The 14,992-nt window shown below is 36.3% G+C and overlaps 1 long non-coding RNA gene across 1 annotated transcript in view; it reads right to left on the reverse strand.

Annotated features, from left to right (window-relative positions):
- LOC145666464 (uncharacterized) overlaps positions 1–4,836 on the reverse strand; it is a 572,853-nt gene extending 568,017 nt beyond the window's left edge. The window contains exon 1 of the long non-coding RNA XR_014127753.1: positions 4,035–4,836. This is a non-coding gene — a long non-coding RNA (uncharacterized LOC145666464). The remainder of the gene's footprint in view (positions 1–4,034) is intronic.
- Positions 4,837–14,992: the final 10,156 nt, after the last annotated feature.

Genomic DNA, 14,992 nt, shown 5'->3' on the forward strand with positions numbered 1-14,992 from the left:
AATATATAACTTTATATGAAATTATTCGAGCAGTCAGTTCTATCAAATTGACAGACTTTTTATGTTTTCAGCTTAAGTTGTTAGGACATTGCTCGAGAAGACGGATCTTTAAATCTTCTATTTGGTAGAACTGTCTGCTCGTGTGAACCCACATATATCTTAATATGGTAAATGCTTATTTCTGTATACTATATTTCTCAATGGACGGTTAAAACCCGAACTCCCCCTTGTGTACGCCAATGCGCTCCATGCAAAATACATGGGAAAGGTAGGAAAAATATGCTACCATACCTTTGTTACTAGCACTCCTTTAACATCAGTTTAAACACTGTATAGCACGAATTTTATTAAGAAAGCATGTGTCCAATCTGTATTTGTATACACGGCGTTCCAAAACAACACCGACAAAGTTTCGGAGGTAAATCCTGACACCAAGATAAGACAAAAAGCATAGACCAACCTGGGTGCACAAATGCTTCCTTTCGGAATTATAGATTGCCGAAAACATATATATATAAAAAAAATGTTGCATGAGTACCGTAGAGTTCTGAAACATTTAATTTTGGATAGGGCACATATTAGTTCTTACGTGAAGTCTTGACCCGACCACGGTAGGTCCCATAGCTTTGGAGCTATGGACCTTTAAATTTCATCTTTTTTATATTTTCGGCAGCCTATAACTTCGAAAAGAAGCATTTGTGCACCCAGGTTGGTCCATACTTTGTCTTATCTTGGCGTCAGGAATCACCTTCCAAACATTGTCGGTGTCGTTTTGAAACACCCCGAATACCTTAATTGTATCTTGAATCCGTCTCTTGCTTTTTCCGCACCTGTTCATGCAAGAAGCCCAAAAGCCTCACTTTAGTAATTCACAAGTAACATGGGGGCATATTGTCTCAGTGTTAGAGTACGTATCTCTGGTGATTGGGGTCACTAGTTCGATTCCAGGCCAAGTAAGTTTCTGGAGGACAACATCGTGTCCGTGAGTTTCCTCAGGATACTCCCGTTTCCTTCCGCATTCTCATCACACCAATTACTCCATTACCATACATTTGCTTCAATCATCCGTCTTCCTTAGCTAACAGGTGCAATCGTCGGACGTTAAACTTAAAGATTTCACATCTCTTTAAAAAGAGTCACTGTCAAATAACAATAAAAGGCAGAATTACATCGTAAAATTAGCAAACGTGATGACATTCAATCGTTATTAAATTACAGTAATGCATAACACAAGCAATACGATTAACTAATAGCGATAATAACTATGCGATTGTTATTATTTGTCGCTATTTTAACAATAATTACTTTGATAGTAGTGTATTCTCCTTACACACTACTGCAATTCAATAATAAAATACCAGTACGTTTGTTAGTTATAATTTAACGAAAAATTCTAGTGTATTATAACCAGGGGGTAAAAGTGCGGGCGAACAACGTCCCTCACCTCAAGAATATATGTACAACGTCCCCCCAGTTCCTAAAATATTACAATGGGCAAAGACAGGCCGTAGGGACGGCATGGCGTCATGCCGCTACCTACCGTCCCCCACCTTTTCAGATTCACTTTTATCTCTGATTATAACCATCAATTGAACTTTACCAGTTCTAAATTCGGACTATTTTTGTTGATATTTCATAACATGATAAACTGAGATGGTTATGGGAAGAGGGCACATACGTGGACCCTACACCATGTTTTGAGATAAACTGCTTTTTTGTTTCAGCATAGGAATCAGTTGAGCATTTTCTGCAAATTGTTCCTTCTGACCTCTAGTGTTAAAAGTTTGCATAGTGTTGCCACAGTCCTCGCCGGTCCTAGCTTTGGAGTGGGCTGAAAAATGATACCAAATTGAAACGAAAAGGGCTGAATTCATTGTATTATACCAGTGTAATACATGGTTCTATAATACGAAACTAAAAGAGGTGAAGTTCTAGAGCACTCCCTCTCCCCTCTTCCAAGACTCCAAATCAAGAAAGTGCTCTTTTTAAAAATTACTTTCAAAAAAACATCCAAATAGTAGGACCTCGAACAACCGTGGAAATAATTGAAACTTTCCTCACACGCAGGAAATATAACAGAGGCTGCAAATTAAAAGGTAAAACAATTATCATACGCGCCTCTTATTTCAAAGTGACCAATAAAACAAAACTGTATTATGATCATATATGAAAAAGTATATAAAACGAGGAACAAATCAACCATCTCCGAGTCCGTGTGAAAACAGTACGTTATAATAAAATAGTAAAATATAAATTATTGCACCTTATTCTCGCTTATTTCACGACCGAAGGAGGAAGTTTATAAGGTAAGGCCCCCATTTAGCGTCATTTGTTTCCTGGTATAGTTCGAATCACAAATTTTCCACACAAAGTTCGTAGCGTTATGCGGTGCAACGTCACAGAATGAATATTCAACAGCATTTTTTAAGAGTCCAACACACAGCATGAGTAACGTGAGATGTAGGAAGTCTTACTAACAGGCCCGTATCCAAGGGGGTCTAGAGCTGGCCGGTTCCCCCTAAATTTTACTGCCCCTAAAACTTTTACGGTAGGATTGCAAATAAACTACAATACGGTGATGAACTATAATTTGGTTGGATCGGGCCCCTCTAACTTCTACCCGGCCCCCCTACATTTTGGGGCTGACTACGGACCTGCTTACTGACACTTTTGAAAATATGACAAGTTGGCCTATTTGTTAAACAGTGCTTAATTGGGTAGAATTGTACCAATTTTTTCACAAAAAAGGGCTGTAAATGCCAGTGTGGTACCAAGGGCCGATGAATGACAAGAAGGGCTGAATTCGGTACAACTGTACCAAGTGTGGCAACACTGAGTTTGCAACAAATATTACAGAGATATAGAACGAGAAATGGAGGTTCACTTAAACCGATAAAAGCCTAATGCTCCCTTTTTCCAATCACCACACTTCAATTATTGCAGCTAGCATTATCTCAGATATTTCTTTCAATAATTTGTATTGAAAAAAATTAAGAATCCTTTCCGGAAATTCTAACCACCAAATCTCTCACCTGTCCAAATTTCTTCACAGGCTTGGTATCGTTCTAAAGTTCGCGATTTCGTAACAGACTGGCATAACAGCACAACAAGAAACTGGAATAGGCGGTCGGACCAACCTTCGAACGATGTGCTGCTAATACATTATTTCTACAACTTTAAATCGGATTTTTTTTTTTTTTTTTTTGTAAGCAATCTCATTGTGTCTCACGATGAAGGAAAAGACCGAAAATTCTCTGACGCACCGAAATTAGCCAGGATTTCCGTGCAGTGGCGTACACAGAAATTTATCAAGGGGTACGAGGCTCAAACTCGTAAGCTAATCTTAATGTTTATTTTTTAAATATCTTGTTTAAGGTGGGATTAAAACCTGGATTCCCGTTGCATACGCCACTGCTCACATTTATTAACCATTCGGTTACACAGCAGTACCCGTTTCAATCTTTGGCCCACATAAAATTTAAATAAGCGTTTACCTATGTTCTGCTTGCAGACTGTATTCAAAGATAAGGCAACTGACAAGGTACTATGTTGTTAATAATATAAAATGGCCACCTACCTCTCGTTAAAACAACATATGAATTGGCCAAAGAAATTTTTCATGGATTCTAATTCTATTTATGTACAACAAATTTGGTGTTTTCAAAGAAAGATGCACGTTAACTTCTTTTTAACAAGATTGTTCATTGTATGACGTAATTAATAAAATACGAGGACGTCTAAAAAATACCATACTATATTATTCTTCGGTATAGGGCCTATGTAATTCAAATACGAGTATAAATTTTGAAACCCAGAACCTTCCCAATATTTTCATACCTTTTTACATGCTACGGCACAAATAAACTCCGAGGCTCCGTAAACATTAGGCACAAAGAAATAGCACAATTTATTATTGAAAACAAAAGATAACAATGCAAAAGTTGCCATTGTGCTCTCGTGAATATAAAATAGGTGCTTTATTTTTCTTCAAAATCACAAGAAAAACAATGGAAATTTTCTCGATCCAAACTCACCTCTCCTAAGTTGATAAATCCGTGCTTCTTCGCTATAGAATCGGCAACTTCCGTTCCGCCTATGATGTGGACCGCCCACTGTGAAGAGTAGTGTGCAGCTAGCGAGGAGTGAGGCAGGAGTCCACACAGCACACACAAAATCACACAGGTCAACATACTCAACACTGAACAACAGCCACTACAATACATTTTTTCTTTATAGGTAAATTAATGTTAGCACAAAGACACATACAGAATGGAAAACAACACTTTTTAAAATTTTTTACAGCGATTTTTGTTGATAAGGAACAGCTTTAGCATATGATAACATCGTTTATCTTATTCTTCTATAAAATCGCACTATCACACTTTTAAATGTACACTTTCCCCAAACTAGCGAACACGGTTATAAACTTGTAAATTTGACTATTTTTCTCACAATAAAACACCACTTTTTTTCTTTTTTAAATATTTTTACATTTAAAAAATTGGAGGAGGGAATAGGATTTTTTTTTAAATATAAAAAGCGCGGTTCGGTTCTATTTCACCTATTAACAGTTTTCATTTTCATTGCGTTTTGTCACTAAACCCGCCTGTTATTATGTGGAGAATTATTTTTCAGCACAAAAACCAAAACAAATAAAAAGGGCAACTGCCTCACATCTGACGTTCAGTCTCGTCAAAATGCGGACATTCCCACCTCCTCCGACCCAACTCTCACACTAACTAAACTCGTGACGAAACCGCGCTCGCTTCTTCTACAACGAAAACGGGCTGTTGGAAAGAGAAGCAAGGACTCGAAAAGCTACGTCACAGGCCGAATGTGGCGCCAGACTGTGGCAACTCTTTGAAACGAAGTATGGTGTACCAGTAACTGCAACCAATCGGAATTCAGCTCGCTATACGTCAACGCTCTCTCATCTAGTCATCTGAAATCGTGAAATTTCCACGATTATTTTGATGTCTTGCGTATGTCTTGTAAGTTTCGTTCAGCAATTGATTTTAAAATTTTTAGTAATGTATTACAGGTTTATTAACCAATACTTAAAATGTTCTTTTTTTTTTCCTTTCTAATCATCCCAATCATTGATAGTAAACTAGAAGAAGCGAATGTATTTGCATTGTAAGAACAAGAATGTAACAATTTGGCTTAAAGAACAATGAATAAATTAAAAACGGACTGATAATGAAAAATGCATGACACTACTAGATGCAAGAGAAATTAAATATTTGATTTAACGTCCCACGAATGTGGTAAGGTTGTCAACTCTTAAAAACAAAATTACCGGTACCCGGTGTTGGAAAAAAAATATGTGGCCCCTGCTGACTTCGCCTAATATATTTCTGTGAAAATACAGCAGCAAAGTTAAGGGAACATACGTAGTTCCACGACATCCACCATGCCTTGCATTAGATGAAATGAGAATGAAAGGAAATATTTCAGTTTTACGTCCCACGATTATGCCTTTTCGGCTAAGAGAGACGATGATTAAAGCAAGTGAATGATGATGGAAGAATTGCTGGAGTGAAAAGTGGTAGGGAAACGGGAGTACCCCGAGAAAATCCACGTACACGATGTTGTCCACCACAAACTTACTTGGCCAGGGATCGAACTAACCATGCATTAGATGATATTATAGCTAATGCAACTTTCCAAATGCATTAAAAAAAGTCACACAAAGTTACCCTATTATCTAAATGTAATAAATTAAAAAATGAGTAGGCTATCTAAAAAAAACTTTTCCTAGCTTTCGTTCTAGCGAAGTCCTCTTTCACATCTTGCACATAGAGTTTATAAACAGACGGAACTTCTTCACATAAAAAGAACATAATCTATGGTGCATTTACGCAGTGACTTAATTTTTCTGCCGGATTGGGACTGGACATAATTATACCTGTATTCTATAATTACAAGAGACTGCAGAACACTTTTTTCAACGAGAAAATATGAATCACGATTCCCATGCATTATATTCAATCTCCTTTTTTAAAACTGATTTATGCTAATATTAAGACGGTGGATGTAACAAACGAAGAAATTTGTTCGATATTTTTGGTCATATTTTGTCTCATGATGACGATTGTATCTTCTATTATTTTTTTTTTTTTTTGACAGCTAGTTGAGATTTTGGTCAGAGTGGAGGTCCTGGTCTACAGCCCTCCCCCCATAAGCCCCCTCTTAATCCGGCACTGCCAACACCCTTCCATAATGATCAAAGCAAATGAAGTATTTTAAACCTTGAAATATATAGTTAAGCCTAATGAAAATACCGGTCAGTTGGCAACCCCAGTTTTAGGCTAAAGAAGACGGGCGATTAATGAAAGAGGATGGTTTTGAAATCATTGATGAAATGAAAATTTGGATAGAAACGAGACGACCCCAAGAAAAAAAATCCCACGAACATGATTTTGTCCACGACAAATTAAAATAGCTTGAGATAAACACCACCTGCCACCCTCTCACCTGCCACCACAAACGGGACACTTTCAACTCCATTGTCCATTTTCTTCCATGAACTCACGATATATTGCATTTTACAATCAGCAGCCGAAGCTTGAGACTACTCGGCTATTGCTATTGCCTACAATTGACGAGTCACCGAGACTAATATCAAAGAAACTAAAACTGAAAGTTGATTTGATTTTGAGTTTAATGTCTGTTTCAACAGCGAGGCTACATGAGACATGGACCTACAGTTTAACGTGGGATCCGAACACGAGCTACCGCCGAGAATCGAACACAGATCTCTCACTCCAAAGGCGTAGATACTAACCGTTTAACCACGAAAGAGCTAAAAACTGAAAGTGTATAAGAGCATAATGTTGCCTGTAGTACTATATGGATTCGAAAGTTCGTCACTAATATAATGGGATGAAAAACTGTGTGTGTTCTAAAATAAAATTGAGGAAAACTATCGGAGTAAAAGAGATGAACGATAGTGTAAAATAAAGAAAATGAAAAGAGGAAAAAAGCAGGATTCTACAACAGTGTTTTCCAACCTTGTTTACCTAGAGTCCTCTTCGTAAAAGCTGGATACGCCTCTCTTCCTTTCCGCTCATTGGTCATACGTTCTTTTTATCTGACATCCTCTGCTAGTTCAGACGAAGCATTGAATTCTCGAATTTTCAATAATAATAATAATAATAATAATAATAATAATATTAGCAATTCATATTTATTTTCAGCAAGACCTCTGCATAGCATTTTTTTACTAGCTTTGTTCTTAATGAAAGCACAGTTCTCACATAAATTATTTTGTGTTTGTGCGGTATTTAGTTTAACGCCTCTGTGTTACAATATTCATATTATTTGTAAGTTAAATAACAATAAGAAATAATGTAAATAAGTATACATTCTTGTAAACTGGTAATAAATTGTTCAAACATTAGTTTTATAATTTCTCAGTGTTTTTTTTTTCTTCATAATTCCACAGTTTATTTATGTCAGTAGTTTGCGTCGTTGGGAACCACTGCGCCTAGGTTGGGAACCACTGCGCTAAAATATAAATGCTCCACCGGATATTACAGGAGTTGTTAGATCACGACATCTAAACTGGATGGACATGTCGCATGGAAAACTCGGGCGAGTGCATGTTGATTTAGCTGAAAAATCTTTAGTAAGAATCTTGGACTAGGAGGAGATGGAAAGGTAATACAGGCCTAAAACAGGACTTTGGGGAAGTGAGGTATACGAATCCCTGGTGAATTGGATTCTCAAAGGAACAAATCCATTGTTTCTGTGTTCATGAACTCTGCTTCCTTAGCCAATGAGAGTTATTCATTATTTTGTACTATTTGACAGTTTTCGAAATCAAAGTTTTAAAGAAAATGTTTGATACAGAAATATACGAACAGAAGAATCTACGGAGAAAATCAAATAACATGAAATTCCTCGAATTGTAACACCAGTAGATTTATGAGCTCCAGTTTTGATAGGCCGATATGGAAGTAGATGATGGAGCACCCAATATTCTGGAGCATTTAAATACCAGCATCTATAGCCTTAAGCTCGTCACATATGAGAGATGACGTCCCTCTGAGAGCGAACTATCCGAGAAAGGGGGAAGAAAAAAAAAGGGAATGAAGAAGTAAAGAAGCGGCCTGAGACCTATATGTTAGATATTATTCTAGCATTAGACTGGTGTGAATGAGTAAACCCACGAAAAATCTTTACTCAGGGTGGCTGGGGTGAAAAAGCTGTTACACATTTCCGACCGAGTGTCTCCGACGGGAATCGAACCAGAGACCGCCTGCACCAAAGGCGAGAAAGTTAACGACTGCGCTACACAGAGCTACTAGGTTAAAACCAAGAGCGGTCAATTTCTACAACTTCTGGTTTGAATAGAGGATTAAAGCTGTGATTTAACCGATTGTAGCGACACCAAATTAGCATCGAATAAACCGTTTCTTGCTACCCATTAACTGTTTTTACTCTATATGGATCAATATCGAAACCGGAAGTAGTAAATGTTTCTACCATTTCCAGTTTTAGTAGATTGTCAAGGACGGAGGTAGCATCTATCGTTAGAATGCTTAATCCATATCAAGAAATAAGCCGTTACTCACAATTTCCTACAGTTCTACATTTATAGAGATCAATGTGATATGTAGATATTGATGAAATACCCATTCTTTTCACGGGGGAATAGGCTTATGCAAAGTGTTTGAACCCCTTCTCCCTCAGGATATTCTTGGAGAATGAATTTAAATTTAAACGGCATCGGGAATGTCACTATTCATCTCAGCAACCTTGAAAGCTATGAATTTAACACTAATATCGGTCGTTTTAGATTATATTCACAGGTCGTTAAGAACAAGGTAGTCTAAAAAGATGAAATGAAAGTTGATAAATTGAGGTTTAATGGGGACGTCAGCATCAAAGCTATTTGTCCCCGTCACAAAAGATTAAATTAATTTCCATCTGTTGCTTTTCTGTTCCTGCCTCCTTTAATTTTTATTTCGCGTCACTCTAACATGCATTTACTTATATCTAATGTTTGTTAGTTTCATTGAACAGAAATAATAATACAACGCAGTAATAAAAATATATTTCACATTTGTTATTGTTACAACAATGAACCTATTAGGATACTAAAGTTTTCCCGTGGCTATATGGTTAACGTGCGCGTCTTTGGTTGGGGAAACCCAGATTCGGTTCCCGAAGGGAGTTCAGTTCATGTGATTCGGATTTCATGTTAAGCTGTAGGTCCGTGTCTCATATAGCCTCGCTGCTGAAAGAGACGCCACACACCAATTCATCTACGATCCCGGGTTCGATTCCCGGTGGGGCTACTCGGTCGAAAAAGTGTAAAAAAAACGCTTTTTCAGGCCTGCCACCCTGAATGAGGTTTTCCTGAGTTTTCCTCATTTACACCAGGCAAATGCCAGGGTGGTACCTAACTTATAGGTCCCAGGCCGCTTCCTTCCTTCCCTTTCCCCGGGCCTCCAATGATGCTAAAGATTATTCTTTTTTTTTTCTTTTTTCCTCAGAGAATTGCTGTTTCTGTATCCTGAAGGATACGCACATCTAGAAAAACATTACTTCAAGTTTGGTTGCCTACTGCATGCATTACAATGGAAGTATGGAGCAGAGTTAGCAGGAATTCTTTACAGCTGTTCGTAAAATATACTTTTTATTGTTGTCGTAAACTGCACAAGGCATGAACAAATGACAACCAATAACATTAGTCGTTTTCTGAGTGAAATTACACTTATTGTAGAAATGATTCGCCTAAAGACACCTATATCGAAGCCTTAATATGCAGAAAATGTGCGAAATTTTCATAGATAACGAACTTAGTTATCACACAATAGGAACAAGAAAGAAAAAACAATGATTTTGAATGTACGAATCTTACATTTCGTCGTCCGAATAAAGACTAATGTGGACTCTGCATTTCATATAATGAATATACGAAACACTTAAAGGAGAGCCTACGCGATAAACATAATTAGTATAGGCAAATTAGGGATGGAGACGGAAAGAAATATTAGAAAGGAAATTTTCATTTTAACACGTTCTATGGACTTCCCTGATACTCTACAGAAAAATCCCCAAAAATCACACCTGGGCAACCACTTGAAATGACTGATCAATATGGCGGCCATGCAATTACGACTACTTACGCTTATACAGTAATATCTCATCACAGAACTGAGATACAAACTTTGTTCTGGTGCCAAATTAAAAGATAAAGCATTGTTTAAGTGATTTCAGCTAAAATCGTTCTTAAGTGTTGTCTCCATTTTTAAATATGGCGGTTATTATCTTACAAATTATTTTTTTCCGTTTCACTTTATTTATGTTATAGTGGATTGTTATGAAACCATCAGATATACATAGAGAAAAACATCTCGAAGTAAACGTTATAGAGTAGAGTCTCACCTTTCTAAAGATACCAATATTATTTCTGTATCTTAACAATTAAGCGAACTAGTCAATTTTATGTAGCACAAGGTGCTGAATTTTCAGCACTTAGATTACGATAAAGATGCGAGAATATTTTTACAATTAAAGGCGGAAAAACGTTTGGAAAACAAAAATTTAACGCATTTTTTAAAGCGCTGAGAATCCTGAGAAAATCGTCAAAAATAGCACATGGGCAACCATCTGAAATGACGTCATCAATATGGCGGACATGCGAATACATTCATTTATGCTTATACGACAATATCTCATCACAGAACTGAGGTCATTCTTAGTTAAACGAACGTCGAAGTTAAATGTACACGATTCAGATATTTCAGTTAATATCGTTTTTATGTGTTACCACCATTTTTAAATATGCCAGGTATTATCTTAAAAATTAATTTATTTTGTTTCATTTTATTTGTTTCAAATCGGATTACTATGAAACTACAAATACCTACATACGAAATATTTTTAGTATTTTAAAGTAATATTGATATCGCTACTTGGCTTTGTAATGGCAAAAAGTCTGCATTTAAATTATGATATTATCACAAAAAGTCTGCATTTTACATTATGATATTATCAAACAAAATTATTATTTAAAATAGCAAATATTAAATATTTTACTGTTGTAACACATATTTAAAATTTTGTTTAACAACATAACACATATGTTTAATCAAAATTTAGAAATCATTTACTGCATTACAAATTACATAACCTAAGTCTCTACAATTGCATTTTAACTGTTTCATTCATTAATGTTTCTAAATCGTTTAGAAGATAGTTTTGAAGTTTCTTCAATATCATCACAATCGTCGTCTTCTAATGAATTTAATACTAATTTATTTGTTTATGATTCTCTCGCATATTCTCCACACATTGATACGCAGTGGAGTGCTTCTTTTCGGAACTCACAATTTCTGGAACAGTCACTTTTGCATCCACACCGTATGAGATGCAGTCGATTATCTGGCGCTGGTGACAAAGTCGATGCCACGGGTACGTACATCTCACGTACGTACGTCGTGCCTCTATTTTCCATCCCCATTCCTCAGGCGAAAAGTGATTTGCCTTCCACTCTTGTATCTGATAGTACATTCGAAAACTATGGTAGCGTGCTGTAGCTGAACTTGGAGGGAGGATATTCTAAACTAATATCAGGTTTATTAGTTTAGAAATATCGTTCTGCGATCTGTGCTAGTTTTCGTCATTTCGGTTCTCAAATAGGACAAAGGGTGAAGTAACGGGGCAGTGAGGATTCACGAAACGACCAAAACCTAAGTAAGAAGGACTATTAACCTAATTCTCAACAACATTTCAAGCAATTTGTGTTCATCTTTCACTTGGTAGAGCCCAATAAGAGTTTTGGGGGAGGGGGGACCAGCCCCCATGTGCCTCCCCAATCTATAAGCGTGAATTCATTGCTCATTCATAATTGATTTTAATGTGAAACACAAGGGATTACGGAAAAGAATCAAAGAGAATATACAGGAAGATAATATTGTCAAAACCGAATGAGTTTTTTATGCATTGTCGTAGAAATCTTAAAAATAAAAGATAGTCATTTCACTACTTTATTCTTTACTCATTTCAGTTCCATGCAGTGTGAGTGATTGTGAAGCAAAGAAAATGTATAGCATAGGGCTATTATATCAAAATCGAACAGTTATAGGTGGGAATTATCGTAGAATATATTTTTTAAATTCGGAAGAAATAATAGATGCCACATGAAAGGGGTTAATTCGCCGATCATTCTTGGCTAATTTTAATCCCAAGATTATAGAAAAGAGCCAAAGATAATTACGGAATGAATTTTAGAAAGAGCTATTTTCATTTTCCACTGAACCCCCTTCCCCAAAGCTATACAGAAAATTGACATCAACTAATCAACGTAGCTTTTCGTACTGAATAAGAAAAAAAATATACCTTAATTATCAAACTGAGTCAACTCTTTCGAAAAATTATTGTATGTTGAATTTAACATTAGAGTATATGGCCAGAAGTACTTTTTTTTTTTTTTCGATTTTAAAAAGGAACGGTAGAAGGTAGAAACACAGTTCTTAGGAACTTTACAAGAGACAATATCAAGGCACATCCAATTGTACTAGAGCAAGTTTCCGGAAAGTTCGGGAACATTGCTTAAATCGGGATGGAATTTACTAGAAAACCAGTTCCAGTATTAACACAAAAAGCCAGATAAGACAATTTGATGCAGCATTTGCTTGAAACGTACGGTTGAAAAACATTGTAAAGTAAAAACAATTGTGAGGTGGAGTAAGCAATTAAATTTACAAATATTTAGGAATGGTAGCGAGTCCGAGACTAGTCTCGATCCCGTCTCGGACTCGGTACCATGTCCAATTATAGGCCTTATACCTGGAGAACTACATATAGTGTAGCCAAAAACGAACTATCACTTAACTCAGTTTTGATGTTCTTATTCTGAAAAAAAAAAAAAAAAGAAAAGAAAGAAAGAAAGAAAGAAACGAAAATCTATTTAAGGTCCATTCGAAACTTTTGTGGTCTCTGATCCAAAAACTAATCATTGGCGAAGATTGCAATCTTTTGATTCATTTTTTCATCATTCCTAAAATTATTGTTTATGTAGATAAGATACGACTACTTTCAAACAAGTTCAGCAAATTCGATCCCGCTTTAAACAATGTTCCGGAACTTTCCGGAAACCCGCTCTAGTACCATTACATATGCCTTGATATTGTCTCTTGGAAACTTCCTAAGAGCTGCGTTTCTCTCTCTTACCGTTGTTTTAAAATCGAAAAAAGTACTCTGTCTATATAGTCTAATGTTAAATTCAACATGCAATAATTTTCGGGGACGTCAGCATCAAGGCTATATGTCCCCGAATTTTCGAAAGCGTTAACTCAGCTTTATAATTAAGATATTTTTCTTCAGTGCGAAAAGCTACGTTAATAGTCGATGTCAATTTTTTGTACAGCTGTGGGGGGTTTTCAAGTAGAAAATCGAAATAGCTCTTTACCGTAAAATTCTAAAACAAATCGGGGGAGATGGTGCCTAGTGGGTAAATCTACTACTTTATTCGTTACTAATTTTAACTTCCTCCAAAAGGGACGATTGGGAAGCCACAAACAAAATGTACTTTGTATTGGTACGCCAAAAGTACGTTTTTTCTTATTATTATTAAACGGAAATGATTGTGGAACAGATTTTAAAATTGAGGAGGGAGGTGAATTCACACTTTCGTACTTGATAGATTTTAACTCTAACCTGTGGTGATATTCTCAATGTCATAAAGAAAATTTATATTAAGTTTTGCCATAATCGAAAAATGTTATATTGGAAAATAGTCTTGCACGTACAGCATAATTGCAACATGACGTGAATTTTGTCCCCTTTTACCTCCTTATATTTGATGAGTTGCAACACCAAACAACAAAATTATTTCTGTAAGTAAAAGGAAGACACACCAATTTTCACCAAAATTGTGTAAGTTTTACGAGAGTTATCGTGGAACAGTTGGCGGACAGACACAGAAATACCAATCGAATCGAATAGTACAACTTCCACTAATGCTCGCTTCAATAATACATGACATTATATCCACATGTTGTTTCGTCATTGCAAAAGACTGATTTTTTTTTAACATTTGTAATCTGGTAAGCCTAGTTTGGCGGAGCACTAGACAGATGGAAAGAAGGACATACGGAGAAAAATGTTGCCATTTAATTGCTCTTAAAGTTCAACATCATGTGCTCTGCTGTCGTATTTACTAATTTCTAGCTCTCTGGTACCACTTGTAGGGTTTGCCAATTACTGTTTTTTTTTTTTTTTTTTTTTTTTTTTGCCAGGTCAACTAGGTATTTCAAAGTTTAAAATACAATTACTCATCTGTTTTGATGATTATGAGCGAGTGCCGGTAATTTTACTTCTCTCAGTTGACAACCCTGGTCCTTTGGCATTGATAATTATGAAATATATGCGTTCTGAATAAATATATATTTTAAAATCAGATCGTGAGCAACTTACAATACAGTAATCTGATTGTTGATAACATTTGGTTTCTATTGTTGTGTGGCAGAACATCAGTTAGAATGCAATAAAACCCGAGTCTCTTTCAATGTCGAGTCTCAGTTTTTTATATGAAGAGAGAATCTCGAAGTTGGCGGCAAATTATATGGATATATAATGCGGCTCATTCCCTTTCCTACCTCATTTCTTTTAACTCTTACAAATCCTTGAAGTTATTGGCTGACTTCACCTAAGATCCCAATACTGACGTAACGTATTACTCGTCTCCTCCTTGTACAGTGGACCACAAAAATTCTTGACGTACAAAGTCCGTGAGTTAGGCAACAAAACGCCCGTTCCAAAATTAATTACGCCTGGTAGAGTAACTACTCCCTGTTCAGCGTAAGCTCTAAACTCCGATAAACAAAATATTTGTATCCTTCCGCTTGTCACAAATACGATTGGCTAGTGATGTATCACTCCCACTCCCCACGAGGAGGAGCAAATTATACACGTGCATTTTGACAATACTGTCTCGTGTTGTCCAGATACTTACAGCAGCAGCAGCAGAAAAGAA

This window comes from Thermobia domestica, chromosome 12, assembly GCF_964235325.1.
Source record: "Thermobia domestica chromosome 12, izTheDome1.hap1.1, whole genome shotgun sequence".
NCBI lineage: Eukaryota > Metazoa > Arthropoda > Insecta > Zygentoma > Lepismatidae > Thermobia > Thermobia domestica.